This window comes from Lissotriton helveticus, chromosome 3_1 (assembly GCF_964261635.1).
Source record: "Lissotriton helveticus chromosome 3_1, aLisHel1.1, whole genome shotgun sequence".
Taxonomy (NCBI): Eukaryota; Metazoa; Chordata; class Amphibia; order Caudata; family Salamandridae; genus Lissotriton; species Lissotriton helveticus.
Window position 1 is genome coordinate 147,815,587 of NC_136061.1, and position 15,887 is coordinate 147,831,473.

Genomic DNA, 15,887 nt, shown 5'->3' on the forward strand with positions numbered 1-15,887 from the left:
CACCACCGCTCTTTTCCATTCAGTTGGAACATATCCCTTCTTCAGAGACTGATTAATTACATCTTGGATGTATGGACCTAACAAGGTGCTGAGGGAAGTTAGGGTTTTAACAGGGATGAGGTCATCCGGAGACCCAGATTTTACATGGGTCATCAGTGTGGATAGCTCTTCAGTATTGATAGGAGGGGGCCTTGGACCCCCCGAGGCGACAGGAGTGCCAGATTATAACGCCTTATTTACCCTGGAATGCTACAGCACTAATGTGACCCCTTGGAATTCTAGCTTGGAAAGTGCGGTCACCATGTGTAGAGGTGAGGGACTCCTCTGCATTTGGACTGTGCTGTGGTCTTGGGCCTCGGAAGACTTGGATTGTGTGCTTTCTAACTCTGGGCCTGGTGGTGTAATGCTGCAGAGGGCACTTTAGGGGCTGCATACTACGAGGGAGTGCCCAGTTGTTTAATTGCTTTGCTGTGCTGTTGTTTACCCCCCTCCCATCTGCCCTGGACTACGGTTCACATGGGGGTGCGTCATTTGGCTGCCCGCGCCTAGGTGTGGACGGTGGAATGTCTGGCTGCTGGGCAAGCTGCACAGATCTGGAGATTGCGCCCATAACTGTCTGCTCTTAGCGGCCCCCTCTGCTGCTGGACTATAACGCCCCATTTGCCCTGGCATGCTAACGGCGCTACTGTCACCCCCTGGAATTCTAGCTTGGATAGTGCTGTTGCCGCGTGTCGAGGTGGGGGACTCCTCTGCATTTGGACTGTGCTGTGGTCTTGGGCCTTGGAGAACTGGGACTGTGTGCTTTCTAGTGGTGTGATGCTGCAGAGGGCGCCTTAGAGGCTGCATACTACGATTGAGTGCCCCGTTGTTTGATTGCTTTGCTGTGCTGTTGTTTGCCCCCACCCATCTGCCCTGGATTACAATTCACACGGGGGTGCATCATTTGGCTGCCCACGCCTCGGTGTGGACGGTGGAGTTTCTGGCTGCTGGGCGAGGTGCGCAGATCCGGATATTACGCCCATAACTGTCTGATCTTAGCGACCCCCTCTGCTGTATACAGTGGGCAAAGTGGTTTGACTGTGTGAGGACACTCTTGTGGGCAACATCATGGACGGAAAAAACACAAACGCGTCTTCCGTTTGAGGCGTGAAAAACACCAAAGCCCTCCCAAAAAGCAGGCTCGGACTCAGAGACTGATGCCCTTGTGACTGAACAGTCCACCTTGGAGACCACGCTCCTTGCCATGCAGTGGAGCCTCCAGTCCATAGAAGGCGCGATGACTGCGGTGAACCATCAGCTAGATCATATGTCCTCCCAGCTTGATAAACAAAATGCCCGCATGGGAAAGGTAGAACAACGGGTGTCCGCTGCTGAAGATGGTCTAAGTGAACTTGCGGGGAAAGCTCTAAATATGGAGAAGGTCCTCTCCCTCATTTAAGCGAAGAATGAGGATTTGGAGGCCCGCTCCCGGCGGAAAAATATACGCATTATTGGTCTGCCGGAGTCCACAAATGTGGTAATATGGAGACCTTCATTGAATGGCTGATCACTGAGATTTTTGGGATCACTCATTTGTCACCCATGTTTGTTAGACCACGCGTACACCGCTCCGTAGCGCCTAAACCGATCCCGGATGCGCCCCCGCTCCCGGTGATTGCTAGGGTGCCTAAATATAGGGATTACGATTCCATCATGAGAATGGCCAGGGAGAAGGGCAGTATTGAACACCAAGGGAACACCCTCACTTTTTTCCCAGACTTCACTGTGGGCGTGCAGTCGGCTCGCAGAGAGTTTGGTGCAGTAAAGAATTTTTTGTAAGCAGAGGGGGTTCCTTATGCAATGCTGTACCCAGCCCGTTTGCTGATTGGGTCTGACAATTCATCAAAAATGTTCAGCACCCCTAAAGCAGCCATGGAACATGCAAAGAAGTTGAAGAAACGGCGGCGCGAATCTCAAGAAACCTCCGAGACTGAGGACTGATGTGATGGTCATCACCATCAGCTAGTTCTGGCTTGGGTTGTTCTGCATGTGTAGGGAAGGCTCTCGTTTCATTGAATAATAATGTCTCTGTTTATGACATGGTATGGAGGCAATGCCTCATATAGTAGGCACTATATGTTTATCAAGTATTTGTGGGCCCCCCCCTGGGGTGGCAGGCTTTATTGTGTAGAATGGATTTATTGATGCGAATGCTGTTTGGTTAGCCACCTCCTATATTATAGGAGGACAGTAGTTCTCAACGTCCCCCAATGGGTGTACCCCATATCTACAAGTTGTTGTGTATGTTGTGTTGGGGTGGGGATGTTCAGGGTTGGGATGGCTTTGGCAAGTTGGGGGTGCTGAAGTGGGAGGGGGATGGGGGTTTGGGGGGTTGGAAGGGACTGAAGGGGTGGGGGGACATCTGAGAGGGAAATGCACTGTGAAATTGGTCCTTTTGTCATATGCTTGCGATGGTTTAGTTATAATTGCTTGGCCTGGAGTGTACGACGTCGCTGTGGAGCAACTGGCTATTTTAGTGAACACTGATAGTTGTGTATAATACAGTTTGTTTTCTCACCTGGAACATGCGGGTGTTGAACTCCCCAAAAAAGATTAGATCTGTCTTTGCCTATTTAGATCGTATGGGAGTGCAGTTGGCCATGCTGCAGGAGACTCATCTTACTGCGGACTCCGTCAGAAGTATGGGTTCGCGATGGGCAGGCATTCGGGTGCCATCTTCCTACTCTTCTTAATCTAGGGGAGTATTGGTGCTCATTAAAAAGGGAGTCCCCTTCAATGTGATTCGGGTTGAGACGGATGACCTGCGGAGGGTGGTGCTCCTTTACGGCCGTTTAAGTGGTGTGAGTGTGTTGCTGGTGAATGTCTATGGTCTACTCGGATGTGTGGCGTAGGATCTCTGGGTTTCCTCCTGAAGAGATCCGCAGCGGCCAGACTTGTTCTCAAGTTACCCAGGAGATCGTCAGCTTCGACCGCCTCTAAAAATCCTCCATTGGCTGCCACTACCCAAAAGAATACTGTTTAAAATCCTAATTATAGCCTTCCGTGCATTCAATCGCACCGGCCCGACCTACCTTATCAGACGATTTCCCCACTACAATCCTTCAAGGACTTTAAGATCCTCAGGTCAAAACTTGATTAAGTTACCGAAATTCAATTACAAAACTAAAGGAGGCAAGTCTTTAACCTTCTTATCTTCCAAAGCCTGGAATTCTATTCCTAACAATCTCAGATCCCTAACTCAGGAAAACCATTTCAGAAAGCAGCTTAAAACATGGATCTATTCCCTCCAAGACGATCATGTAATGACCTTCATCTAGTCTCCTAATCTGAGCTTTTGCACACTGTCTATCCAGCGCCAGGATGCTCCTTCCGGAGCGATAGTCGCGCTTTAGAAATACACAATACAAATACAAATACAAATACAAATTTGGGGAGGCGACTTTAATGTGTGTCTGGATTCACAATTAGATAGAACGGGTAGTGGTGAGACTCGCCCTAAGCAAACTTCTGAGGCGTTGCGGGGAATCTGTGATGCAGGAAATCTTTATGAAGTGTGGAGGTGTCGCCATCCTGACAGAAGGGATAGCACGTTCATATCCACTGTGCACGGGTCCTGGTCTGGTTTGGACTTTTGGCTGCTCCCTGCGAATGCCTGCTCGTGGGCGACAGGGGTGAGGCATGAAGCGTGCACATTGTCGGACCACTCACCGGTAACGTTAGATCTGCAGATCCCCATGTACGAACGTCCGCCTTATTTGTGGCGATTGCAGCCCACGGAGCTGGCTGATCCGGCCTTTAAACAGACTTTTACGGAGGTGATCTGCAACTTTTTTCGTGAGAACGAGGGCACTGTTGACAGTGTGGGAGTCCTCTGGGAGGCCTTTAAAGTGACTATTAGAGGGGTGTGCATTGGAGCATAAGCGGGAGTGCTACGGGATATCCGGCGCCGGATTAAAAAGCTGGCATCCGATATCTCAGCACTCGAACGGGAGTACGGGGTCAACCCATCCCCGACAATCCTGGCGGATATAAGGTCCTCGTCACTGAACATAACGAAACGGTAGCTCAGGAGCTGCTTCACTGTGCCCGTTGTAAGCTAGCTCGCTATTAATGCAAGGAGGGCGCCCAAGTAGATCTTTGGCGCAGAAATTGGCTGCACCTAAGACCCAGGAACACATTGCGGAAATGCTAGACAACGACGGCGTACCTCATTACTCCACTCCCGAAATTAGCGAAACAATTGTACAATTTTATACCCGCTATATGCCACCAAACATGATATCTCCCCTGAGGAGATTGGCGCATACTTGGACGACGTTGCATTGGGCTGGCTCTCAAACACGCACAGCGAATATTTAGTGCTGCCGTTTGATGATTAGGACGTTAAAATGGCTATCATGTCGCTTCCAAAATGTAAGGCAGCCGGAATAGACGGACTGCCTTGCGAGTTCTATAAGGCATACGTGTCTGAACTGGCCCCACTCTTACTGGCAGTCTTTACGGAAGCGTATGACACCAGGAATCTGTCCCCGACCCTTCAGGAGGCCTTAATAGTGACACTGTTGAAACCTGACAAGCACCCGAATACATGCGACTCGTACCAGCCACTCAAAATAAATAAATATATAAATATTGATGAAAAAATCCTTGCTAAAATGATCGCAACTCGGTTGCAGCCACGGGTTCCCCTGCTGGTCCTACCCGACCAGTCTGGATTTGTCACGGCGCGCTCCAGAACACATAATCTTCGCACTATTTTTTCTACTTTACATTATTTTTATCCGGACTTCCAGGCTATCGCTGTACTTTTGGAAGCGGCGAAAGCCTTCAATTCCTTACAATGGCCTTACATGTTTACAGTTCTCCTCCGGATGGGTTTCCCTCTGTTTTTCCTGAAATGGATAACGACCCAGTTGCTAGGGTGCGTGTGAACCGGTGGGTATCATCGCAGATCCCAATCAGGGGTGGCACCCACCAGGGATTCCCACTGTCACCCATACTCTTTTTGCTCGCTCTAGAGCCTCTTGCCTGCAAACTTAGACAGTTACATGGCCCGGCAGCGTTGAGATTCCGACTACATCCGCTGGTGGGGTCCCTATACGCGGACAATATGTTACTCTACGTGCGTGACCCCGAGATACACCTGCCCGAGCTGCTTAGGGAATACATCAAATTTGAACGCTTCTCTGGTCTGGGGGATTAACTGGACGAAATCTGTGGTCTTCCCTCTTACGGCGCACACGAAGGAGATTGCGCTGGAATTCCCACTGACTTGGACCTCAGACCCTGTGAAATAACTGGGAGTCTGGATCCATAGGGACCCGGAAGTGGTGATCTCGGAGAATTATGGGAGGGCGATCACGAGTATCACAGAGAGAGCCAAGAGGTGGGCACATCTGCCCCTTTTACTGGCAGACAGACTAGCAGTCGTCAAGATGACCTTTCTCCCCAAATTATTATATTTCTTCATTAATATCCCTATTAAATTGAATGTGGCATTTAAAAAAAATCTCCAGTCAGTACTGTCGACTTTCGTTTGGGGTGGGAAGAAGTCAAGATGTAAATGGGACCTTCTCATGCAGCCGTTGAAAGGGGGGATTCGAAGCTCCGGTGCTCAGGCTCAGTTTGCTCCCTATTGACACTATCCGCAGCGTTATCAGCCCCACGTGGCCATAGAGGCAGATGCGGTGCTTCCAATGGCGGTCCAGGCGGCGACTCTGAGGGGAAGCACAGATGGCCCCCGGACTGAGATTAATCCTGTGCACTGTACGGCTTGGGCTTGGCGACAACTGGCGCATAGAGCTCAACTACCATATTTATATGCCCCGCTATTGCCACTGGCATCCCATCCGGATATCTCAGCTGCGCATGAGCAGTGTGCTCTTTGCGAATTGGCCGCGGTGGGAGTTAAGCGGCTCGGGGATCTCTATGAAAAAGGCAGTTTTAAAACTCTGCAGGAGAGGGGGGCGTGGCTTGAACGCCGTACAAGATGGCGGCTTGACCTCGGAGCTCCGTCAGCCGTTCACCGGAGCCGGCGATTTTCTCCGCATTTACCTGCCGAATGTCAGCGCTGATGCCAGATTCCGCCGCCGGAACATGAGGTGAGCAGGGAGAACTAAACTGCTCTCCTCTACACCGGCGGTGTGCGTTATTTTCACCAGTGACGCGTTTCGCTCTTCAGCGGCCGCCGTTTTATCCAATTTTCACCGCGCAACTTTTCCATTCAACAAACGCCGCTTTTTCACCTCAGCGCGCATAATGCGGATGTTTCAAACACCGACTTCTTGGCATATTAGTCTCCTCTCCGACACCTTCTCGCTTCACTTGTGATGCATGTCTATTGCCTCCTTGACAGGAACCAACGCTGTATTTTCTCACAGCCTAACTAAGCGCTACTTCGTCATGCTTGACATCCTTCTTTACATAACAAACTGTCACCTTGCTCCGCATGGACTTTATTGACCTTCCTATGTCATATTAGCGCTTCAGTTTGTTTTCTCCCTGTTATGAGGTGATACTCTCTCTCAACGATCTTCCTGGTTTCTATGAAGAGACAGTATATGTTTTAGTGACGCTCATTTTGCTGCATCTCATCACTCCTCGTTGTGCTTTATTCACCATAAGGAATATTTCTTGCATCATATTTACAACATTTTTCTCATTTGCTGGTTGTGGTGTCACTGCGCTTCCTTCCCCTGTTCTTTATGGGGAAGCTTCGTAACCTCAAGCTTTCAGCTTCAAAGACCAAACCACAACTTTCCTCAGACTCTGACTCTGCGCCACACACCATGGACGACTCTGCTCCCATCAAACCAAATGCTGCCCACGGCGCAATTCCTAAAGCTACTGCACCCAGTAAGCTTCAACAACCTGCTTCAATAAAACGTCTGAAAAAAGACCCTCCCTCTCCAGATTCTTCAGCGCATTCTGCGTCAATGGATCTTATTCTGGAGGAGCTTCGTGCACTCAAACCCTTCATGGCTGAGACAACTAAAACTTTACAATTTCTACACGACAAATGGTCTACTTTGGAATCAAGGGTTCTATTGGTGGAACAATCTACAGAAACACTTCAGTCTTCCTGCGCAAAAATTACACTCTTAGAAAAGGATATCTCTCTCTTGAAGCGACAGTCGGAAGAGTTGGAAAATCGCAACCGGAGGAATAACCTTCGCCTTTATAATCTTCCGGAACTTACAGAAGGATCCAACCCAACAGCTTTCTTCCAAACATTTTTGCCACAAATTTTGGGTCTTCCTCCTTCCACCTCTCTTAATATTCAACGTGCGCACAGACTTGGTCCTAAAGTCTCCACCAAGCCCCGCGGAGTCATCATGCTGTTCCTCCAGTATACTGATCTTCTTCAAGTGTTGTCAGCAGCAAAGACTAAAAAACAAATCAAATGGGAAGGTCATAGGCTACACCTTTCTCAAGACGTTGCTAAAGTCACAGCTGATCGTCGGAAACAGTTCCTTGATTTAAGACCACGTTTGAGAGCCCTTGGCGCCCGTTATGGACTGCTACATCCATGCCTCTTCAAGGTGACCTACAAGGAAAGAACAACTACTTTCGAAGATCCACTCGTCCTTGAAGAGTTCCTTCGTCGTCACGAAACCGTCAACATGGACACTGCAAGACCTGTTTAACCATCTTTGTTTTACCATGTGTTCTCATTTATCTACCTCTATGTTTTCCTGTACTTACTTGTTTCGAATGCCTGTATTTGAATGAACACCTCCTACATATATATATCCTACCTCTGTTGTACAATTGTTCTTGTGTTCTTTTTTATCTTACTCTCCGTTTGTATCTCTAATGTTTCTTCTAATTTTTATCTTTTTACAGATCCTAACCTCATGTCTCTTCATCCCAGTGTATCCGTATTTCCCTTCATTTTGTTCCTTCGCTGGTTCCTCAGGTGTTCGACGATGTGAGTCTCTGTTGTTGATGTCGTCCTCTTCTGACGTCGTCATCCCTCAGTTCTCTTGATTTGTTCGCTATTAGTTGAGATGTTACTCCTCTCTATACTCTTTGCTCTATTTTTTCTATTGCTTCTCTTTTTCTCTTCCCTTTTTCAACTTTTTCTCTTCTCTTCCTCTACTATTTCATCTCCACTCTCTTTATTATCTTTCTCTTACATTTACTGTTTTTCGCATTTTCATTACGATTCTTTTCATTCTCTCGCTCATCTCTTAATGTATTTTATCTCATATCATTTTACTGAAGTTACAAATTCCGAGTAGTTACTTGGAATGTTAAGGGGTTAAATAACCCCATTAAACGTCAACGTGTCCTCACTCACTTGGCACGGCTTAAAGCCGATGTAGCTCTTTTACAAGAATCCCATCTTTCGGACGCGGAAGCTACTAAACTTAAACGTTGCTGGGTGGGACATGTTTTTCACTCTCCTGCTTTAGGTAAGAAAAATGGTACTGTTATTTTATGTCATAAAAAGTTAAATGTTTCAGTTGTGACTCATGAACATGATGATAATGGCCGATGGGTTATCTCTAATCTCCTCATTGATAAAATACCTATCGTTATCTTTAATGTTTATGCTCCTACAGGTGTTGATAAGTTATTTTGGCCTGCTATTTCTGACAAGTTGGTTACTCTTACTGAACAATATGTTATTTTTGGTGGTGATTGCAACCAAGTTCTAGACCCTTTTCTTGACAGGAATTCCAAAGTTAAGTTTGTCCCCTCCAAGATGCATTCCCAATTTATTACTGCAATTCAGAACTTTGCTCTAGTTGACATATGGAGATTATGTAACCCTGACCTTAAAGAATACACGTTTTACTCCCCCACCCACCACTCCCAATCTCGTATTGATTACCTTTTCCTCAGCAAACCCCTAGCACAACTAACCACCCATTCAGATATTGGTTCCATTTTAATCTCAGACCATGCCCCCGTTTTCGTCGATATCGACCTTATTCCCTTATCCCCTCATTCGGGACGCTGGAGATTTAATAATTCTTTACTCCTAGACCCCATTTTCTCCACTAAATTTATAGATTTTGCTTCTGAATTCTTTACACTAAACCACCTCCCTGGGTCTTCCTTTGTCACAGTTTGGGACTCTTTCAAAGCAGCTGCTAGAGGCTTTATCATCAATTTTGTTTCTCAAAAGAAAAAACAGTCGATTACCAAGTCAACTCAACTTTTGGATAGAATTAAGAAACTAGAATATACATATTATAACTCTACCTCTGAATCATCTCTTCGTGAACTCATTTCTGCCAAAATTGAGTTCAATAGGTTTACTACTAATGCAGCTTCAAACTCTCTCCTTAAATGCAACTCCCGCTATTATGGAGGCCAAAACAAAATGGGCAAACTTCTAGCTAATTACCTTAAAATACGCAAGGAAAAAACAAAGATTGAGTCCTTACTAGATTCTGCTGGTGTTTCTTTGTTCAAAGACAAAGACATATTAGCTCAATTTGTTTCTTTTTACCAAACTTTATATACTCCTGAGTCTAGCCCTGATCCTGATGACCTTCTATCCTATTTCCAGAATATCCCTTCCCCTCACTCTTCTCATGTTGATTTTCAATCATTAGATTTAGACATTTCCCTCTCTGAAATTTCACATGCTGTTTCAATCCTCCGTAGAGGCAAAGCCCCAGGACCGGACGGGTTTACTATTGAGTTTTACAACCACTTCTCCTCTCTTCTCCTTCCTAAACTTTTATTATTGTTTCAGTCCTTTGTCCAATCTGGCTCTTCTCACGGAACGTTTCAAGAAGCATTAATTTGTCTCATACCCAAACCAGATAAAGATCATACGTTATGTAAAAATTATCGCCCAATTTCCCTGGTAAATACTGATTATAAAATTTTCGCCAAAATTATAGCTCTTAGATTAGACCCACTGCTACCAGAACTTATCGGTCCGGAGCAATCCGGATTTGTTAAAGGTCGCTTGTCATCAGATAATTCTCGTGTTTTCTTTAACATTTTGAGTAGAGCTGCCTCTCTTCCCTCTCCATTAGCTGCCATTTCTCTCGATGCCGAAAAGGCCTTCGATAGGATAGGCTGGGATTTTATGTTTCAATCTCTTCGTTGGTTTGGTTTTCCACCCAAATTCATTTCTCTTATTTCCTTACTTTATTCCAGTCCCCACGCCTCCATTTTTGCTAACGGTATCACTTCTGATTATTTTCCTCTTCGCAGAGGTGTCCGTCAAGGATGTCCTCTATCTCCTCTTCTGTTTATTCTAGCCTTAGAACCCTTCTTAACCAAAATTAGACGAGACGAGAATATTTCTGGTTTTCAGTATGGTCCCCAAAAACAAGTTAAGTTATCGGTATACGCTGATGATATTTTATTTTACTGCTCAGATCCTCAAACAACTTTACCTTCCTTCCTTAATCAAGTATCTGCTTTCTCTAATGTATCTGGATATAAACTTAATACGGACAAATGTGAAATCCTCCCCCTAAATCCGTTATGCCTCAAGCATCTATTCGACTCTTCTGGCTTTTCCTGGCAACCTTCTAAGATTAAATATTTAGGTGTATGGTTCGCCCCTCGTCTCTCTGACACTCTCAAATTTAATTTCGAATCTCTCTCCACTAAAATCACTACTTCTACCAACCGTTGGAACCCTCTCTTTCTTTCTTGGTGAGGACGCTTAGATTCCATAAAAATGATGCTAGCTCCTTTGGTCCTCTACACTATTTCTATGATTCCTATTCACATCCCTAATCATTACTTCAAGTCAATAGATTCTATTCTGCTGAAGTTTTTATGGAAGGGTAAGAAATCTAGAATAGCTCTTTCTGTTTTAAAGAGGGATAAATCTTTGGGTGGGGTCAAATTTCCCAATTTTAAATCGTATCACACTGCTTTCTCTTTAAAACAAGCCTTACGTTGGCTTTCTTCAGACCTTCCGTATTATCCTCCACTCTGGCTAACTCTAGAATCATCCTTCCTCCATCCCTATGACTTTCACGAAGTTCTTTCTTTTTCCTCTAATGTCTCTTCTCTCCGATCTCCTATCATTTCTCACACACATTCTCTTCTTCAGCCTTACTTGATATCCTCCTACCCTTCTGCTTCTTCTGTTCACACCCAACCTATTTGGCATAATAAGTACCTTCAAATTCGAAATCGCTCACTTTATTGGAAGTCTTGGCACTCTCGTGGTTTAAAATGGATTTCTCAACTTCTTTCTGATACTTGTCCTCTTCCTTTTCACCTTCTCCAAAACCAATTTTCATTACCTTCCTCTTCTCGTAAACAATATTTATCGCTGATCCCCTCCCTTGTCCAATATCTCTCCTCCCTTCCTACTACCAACTCTATTCCTATACCTCACCTTTCCATCTCTAATGCCCTTGCCCAGTCCCCCTCTGCTTCTTTTCTATATAAAGCTCTACACTCATCGACTGAACGCACTAAATCTAAGGTTGAATTGGCTTGGGAGGAAGACTTGTCTCAAAACTGGCCCCCTAATTTTTGGGATAAAATTTGGTCTAAAATTCACAGTTCATCTAGAGCTGCCAATACTACCCAAACATTATTTTTTATTTACAATCGTACATTATATACTCCCTTAATTCTGTCTTCTTTCTCCTTGGACACCCCTTCCACCTGTTGGTCCTGTTCTTGTCCTATGGCTGATTTGAAACACATGCTCTTTGACTGCCCTCCCATTCTCCAGTTCTGGCATTTAGTTTGGTCCCAAATTCAACGGATTTTCAACATCACTCTTCCCTTTTCAATCCTTCACATTTTTCTAGGTTCCCTTTCCCCTGATCTTCCCGGACCCCACCATAAACACCAACTACTCGATCTCCTGATAGCCATAGCCTTTCATCATATTACATCGCATTGGAAACAGGCTAACGACGTTTCCTTCACTGCATGGTGGAACGCAGTGTGTTTTAACCATCGTCTAGACACCAATTTTGTTTCTCCTATTTCCCTAGCAATTAAACGTGACCTTCTATGGATCCCTCTTACCGAATACCTATCCAGGATTTCCAGACCATCTCCCATTTCTCCATTACGTAATGTCGAAGTTCAAAAGCCACCGTGATTGTTTTATCCTAATATGTATGAGTTTATTGGTACAAGCTATGTTTTCTTTTTGCCACCTTTAAGATATATGAATCTAATGATTTTCCCTCACCCTCAATATTCCTGATTTTCTTAATACATATTGTTCTATTTTACGTTATTTCCATGAACAATTCCATTGTAATGTAAGAGAGTTTTCTTGTTTTTATAACTTATGACTGTTTCTTCATGTACTGTCTTTTCCTCTTTATGCCTTAATAAACTTCAAACTTAAAAAAAAAAAAAACTCTGCAGGAGGTGCAAAAAGGGACAAATAGGGGTTTCATGGGAGGTTTCATGTTTGTGCGGGTGAGGCAGGCCATTAGGAATGCATACCAGGACTTCCAGGCAGAGCCCACCACTCATCGTGCCTTGCAGGCGATGCTGGCGGGTGCAGATCGGCAGGGACTAATTACAAAATTGTATAATGCGTCACTGCGTGAGCGAGAGCAGCCTGAGAGCCCCTCCTTTGTAAAGTGGCGGGTAGTGTTAGGAGATGCTTTCACCCATGATATGTGGATAGCATGTTGTACACTCACTGGCTACCTGACGGCTAACTGCCACTTGAGAATTATCAATTTTAAGTTCCTGCACCAATTATATTATACCCGGAAGCAGCTTTTTAAATATGGGTTACGGGAGAATGCTAACTCTGTGCGCATACTTTGTGCATGTGGCATGGCAACGTAGACGTGTGCTGGCGATCTGGGAGGATATGACAAAGATGCTAGCAGATATCACACAGGAGCCGGTACATTGCACCCCCGACCTCTGCTTACTAGGGTATGTCAAATGTTTCAAGCCTTGTAATAGGTGAATAATGGCTATCTCTACCCTATTTGGAAAGAGGGCTGTTGCAAAATGCTGGGGGGTGAAGGCGACACCGACTAAGAAACACTGGCTCCAAGATTTGCTGTATGTAAAGCTCAATTACAAATAGAGGAAGAACTTCCTGAGGCCTCACGTCCGAAAGACTTCTGGGCCCCGCTGACAGCATACCTGCTCACTTGTTCTGACTCAGAGTGATTGATTGTGTATGGATCTGAGAGGGTTGCCTGATCGGGCTCCTTCACTGCTCTTTAAAATTGCTCCATGGTGGGAACGTAAGAGTGTGATATTACATTTAATGATGGTTCTGTTCTACTTTTGTGACATGTCTCCTTCCAGGTCATTGCATTCGCTGATGCTAAATCTATGCGGATACTTACCCAAGGGTATATGTGGCCAATTTGGACGTATATTGGTACCGGTCTCGGGTCAGATGGGAGGGTATGGGGAGGGGGGTTTATTTACCTTTGCTCTTTTGTTGACATGGCTTATAATGTGATGTCATACATATTTGATGGCTGTTTTTTACTTGATGAAAATCAATAAACATATTTAAAAAAGGAAATGTATGCTCGCACCAAGGCTTAACCCGTAGCAATAAGGAGGAGAGATTTAGGAGATCCATTAAGTATGAAAGGCCAAGCTCTTCGTGGCATAATAAATTTGCTGTGCCTTGAAGAACCACGTTTGTATATCCTCATAGTCAAGCTCAAAACGTTCCTGCTGAAAAACATTTTGATTTTATTGAGATGAATAATCTCTTTAGCTGGTTTTTGTCCTAACTTCTGAGAGAATCTGAACATTCCTTTGACATTACTTTCAAATCGATTTCCATAACCGTTAGAAGCTGTTCCCATGACAGAGCCAAACTAAATAAATCCCCAAGTAATTAAAAGTATGAACTTTCTCTAATATTGCACTTCTCATCAAATACGCTTTTATTTTTGTGTTTTGTGGCCCGCAGATCATTACCATAATTAATTTTAAGATCTAAAGTGTTCATAAAAGTTGCAAAACCATCCAGCAATACTTGCAAGCCATTAGTGGTTCCTGCAATTAGCACAGCATCATCCGTGTATAATAAAATAGGAATTTGAGGACCCCCATAACTGGAATATCTTGTTTTAAACCACCTAAATGTTTGCCAATGCCATTTATCTATATCAGTAAAACAATCGGGCAAGGATCCATCCCTCCCTAACTTCTCGTGTGGATTTTATTGGGGATGCTAATTCTCCCTGGGGGCCATAGAGCACTCTAACACTAAGATCCTGATGACAATAACTTGTCCCGTTTTACCAAGTCGAAGGCCATAGATAGGTCAATAAAGGCCATGTGCAGAGCTCCTATTTTGGCTGATACATATTTACCCACAATCAAGTACATATTTAGGCATTGATCTATTGTACTTACTTCTGGCCTAAAACTAAATTGCAAGTTTGACAATATTTTGTTCTCTTTAATCCAGTTTTCCAAAATGACTCTACCCAATATCTTCGTACTCACGTCAGTTAAATAAATAGGTCTATAACCTGTCGGGGAAGTCCTGTCTCCTTTTTTGTAAACCAGGACAGAAAAAGGCAATTATCCAGGATTCAGGGATAAAACTTCTAATAGCATTTCTAACAATATTGGCTAAAAAAGGGGCTCACAGTTCTTTGTTTGATGTAATACATTAGCTGAAACAGTCAGGCCCTGGCGCTTTCCCCTCTGTACATTTACTGATTGCGTCCTCCACTTCCTTAACCTCAAAACATAAAGGATCAAACAAAGTTGGAGGTCTATGCTGCATTATATTAATGTTTGCTATTTCGGCATTTGTGAGGATGATATCTGGGATCATGGGTTCTGATTGAAAAGTACTCCTATAATGCAACACCCATTTATCTATCTCAAATTTCGGTACATTAGAATCTGTAAAGTAAAGCTTATTTACTATTTTCCAAAACATTTATCATTTTCTTAGTGAGTTGGTTTTCTGTTTGTCATTCCTTGCTTCCATTCTAATTGCCGTTTTCCTCTCTACCTTTTCTTTATATTGCCGTCTAACAAGCTTAATTTATTGTACGTCTGCGGAACTATTTTCAAAAGGGGTCTACATTTTTTGGGGCGGCTGCCAGGCATTCGGAGTTAAACTATCTAAACAGGGATTTTTCTCTTATAGGGTAATTCATTATGAACTTTCTAGATATGGCACTGCATAATTTTTTAAAGCCCAATTGTAGGTTCTGCCTTATAGGATTTTCCACCAGGCAGAGAACAATTAAAGGTAAACGATAACCCTGGGCAGAGTTTTTTTGCGACTTTGCGGAATTCCGCCTAGCGTGGCTACGCAGAATTACATGAAGTCGCAAAAAATCTCATCGAGCTTCACGATCTCCACAAGCATGCTTAGTTGCTTGTTGCGCCCGTTCAATATGAGTATTTCCTGTTCGAAAGCGCGTATTAGATGTTGGCAATGCTTTTTGCGTGCTTGTGGGGAATTATCGCGCAAACTTGCCCATGTGGTCGCAATGGGCATGGACATCATTTTTCACTCGATTGCTATGGTTTTGGGCCTGCTTTTCTATCCTCCCTCCATCTTTGCAATCTGTATATTTTTTTTAAATCTTTTTTATTTATCTATCTATCTCTCTATTTTCCTGATTCTATATTTTGAGTTTTTTTCTACTTTTTGTGACATTTTTTACTACTTTTACACTCTTTTTCTATAACTTGTTTTTTTCATTTCTTATACTTACTTTTCTAAATCCTCCCTTTTATTTTCCGCCCGAGTTTCAGAACCATGGCCAAGGAAGAGGGCAAAAGCAAGGGCAAGGCTACCCATCGTAGCGGCAGCCGCAGCCGCAACCACCTTCCCAGCGCCACCTCCCCTTAACCCTAGCACCAGGTGGCAAGCCTGGGTCTGGGTATGGGCTCCGGGAGCGTCGCCAGCGGTGGGGAAAGATGCGCCAGGCAGTGTTTCACTGTTCTGGTGTCCGCCGCAC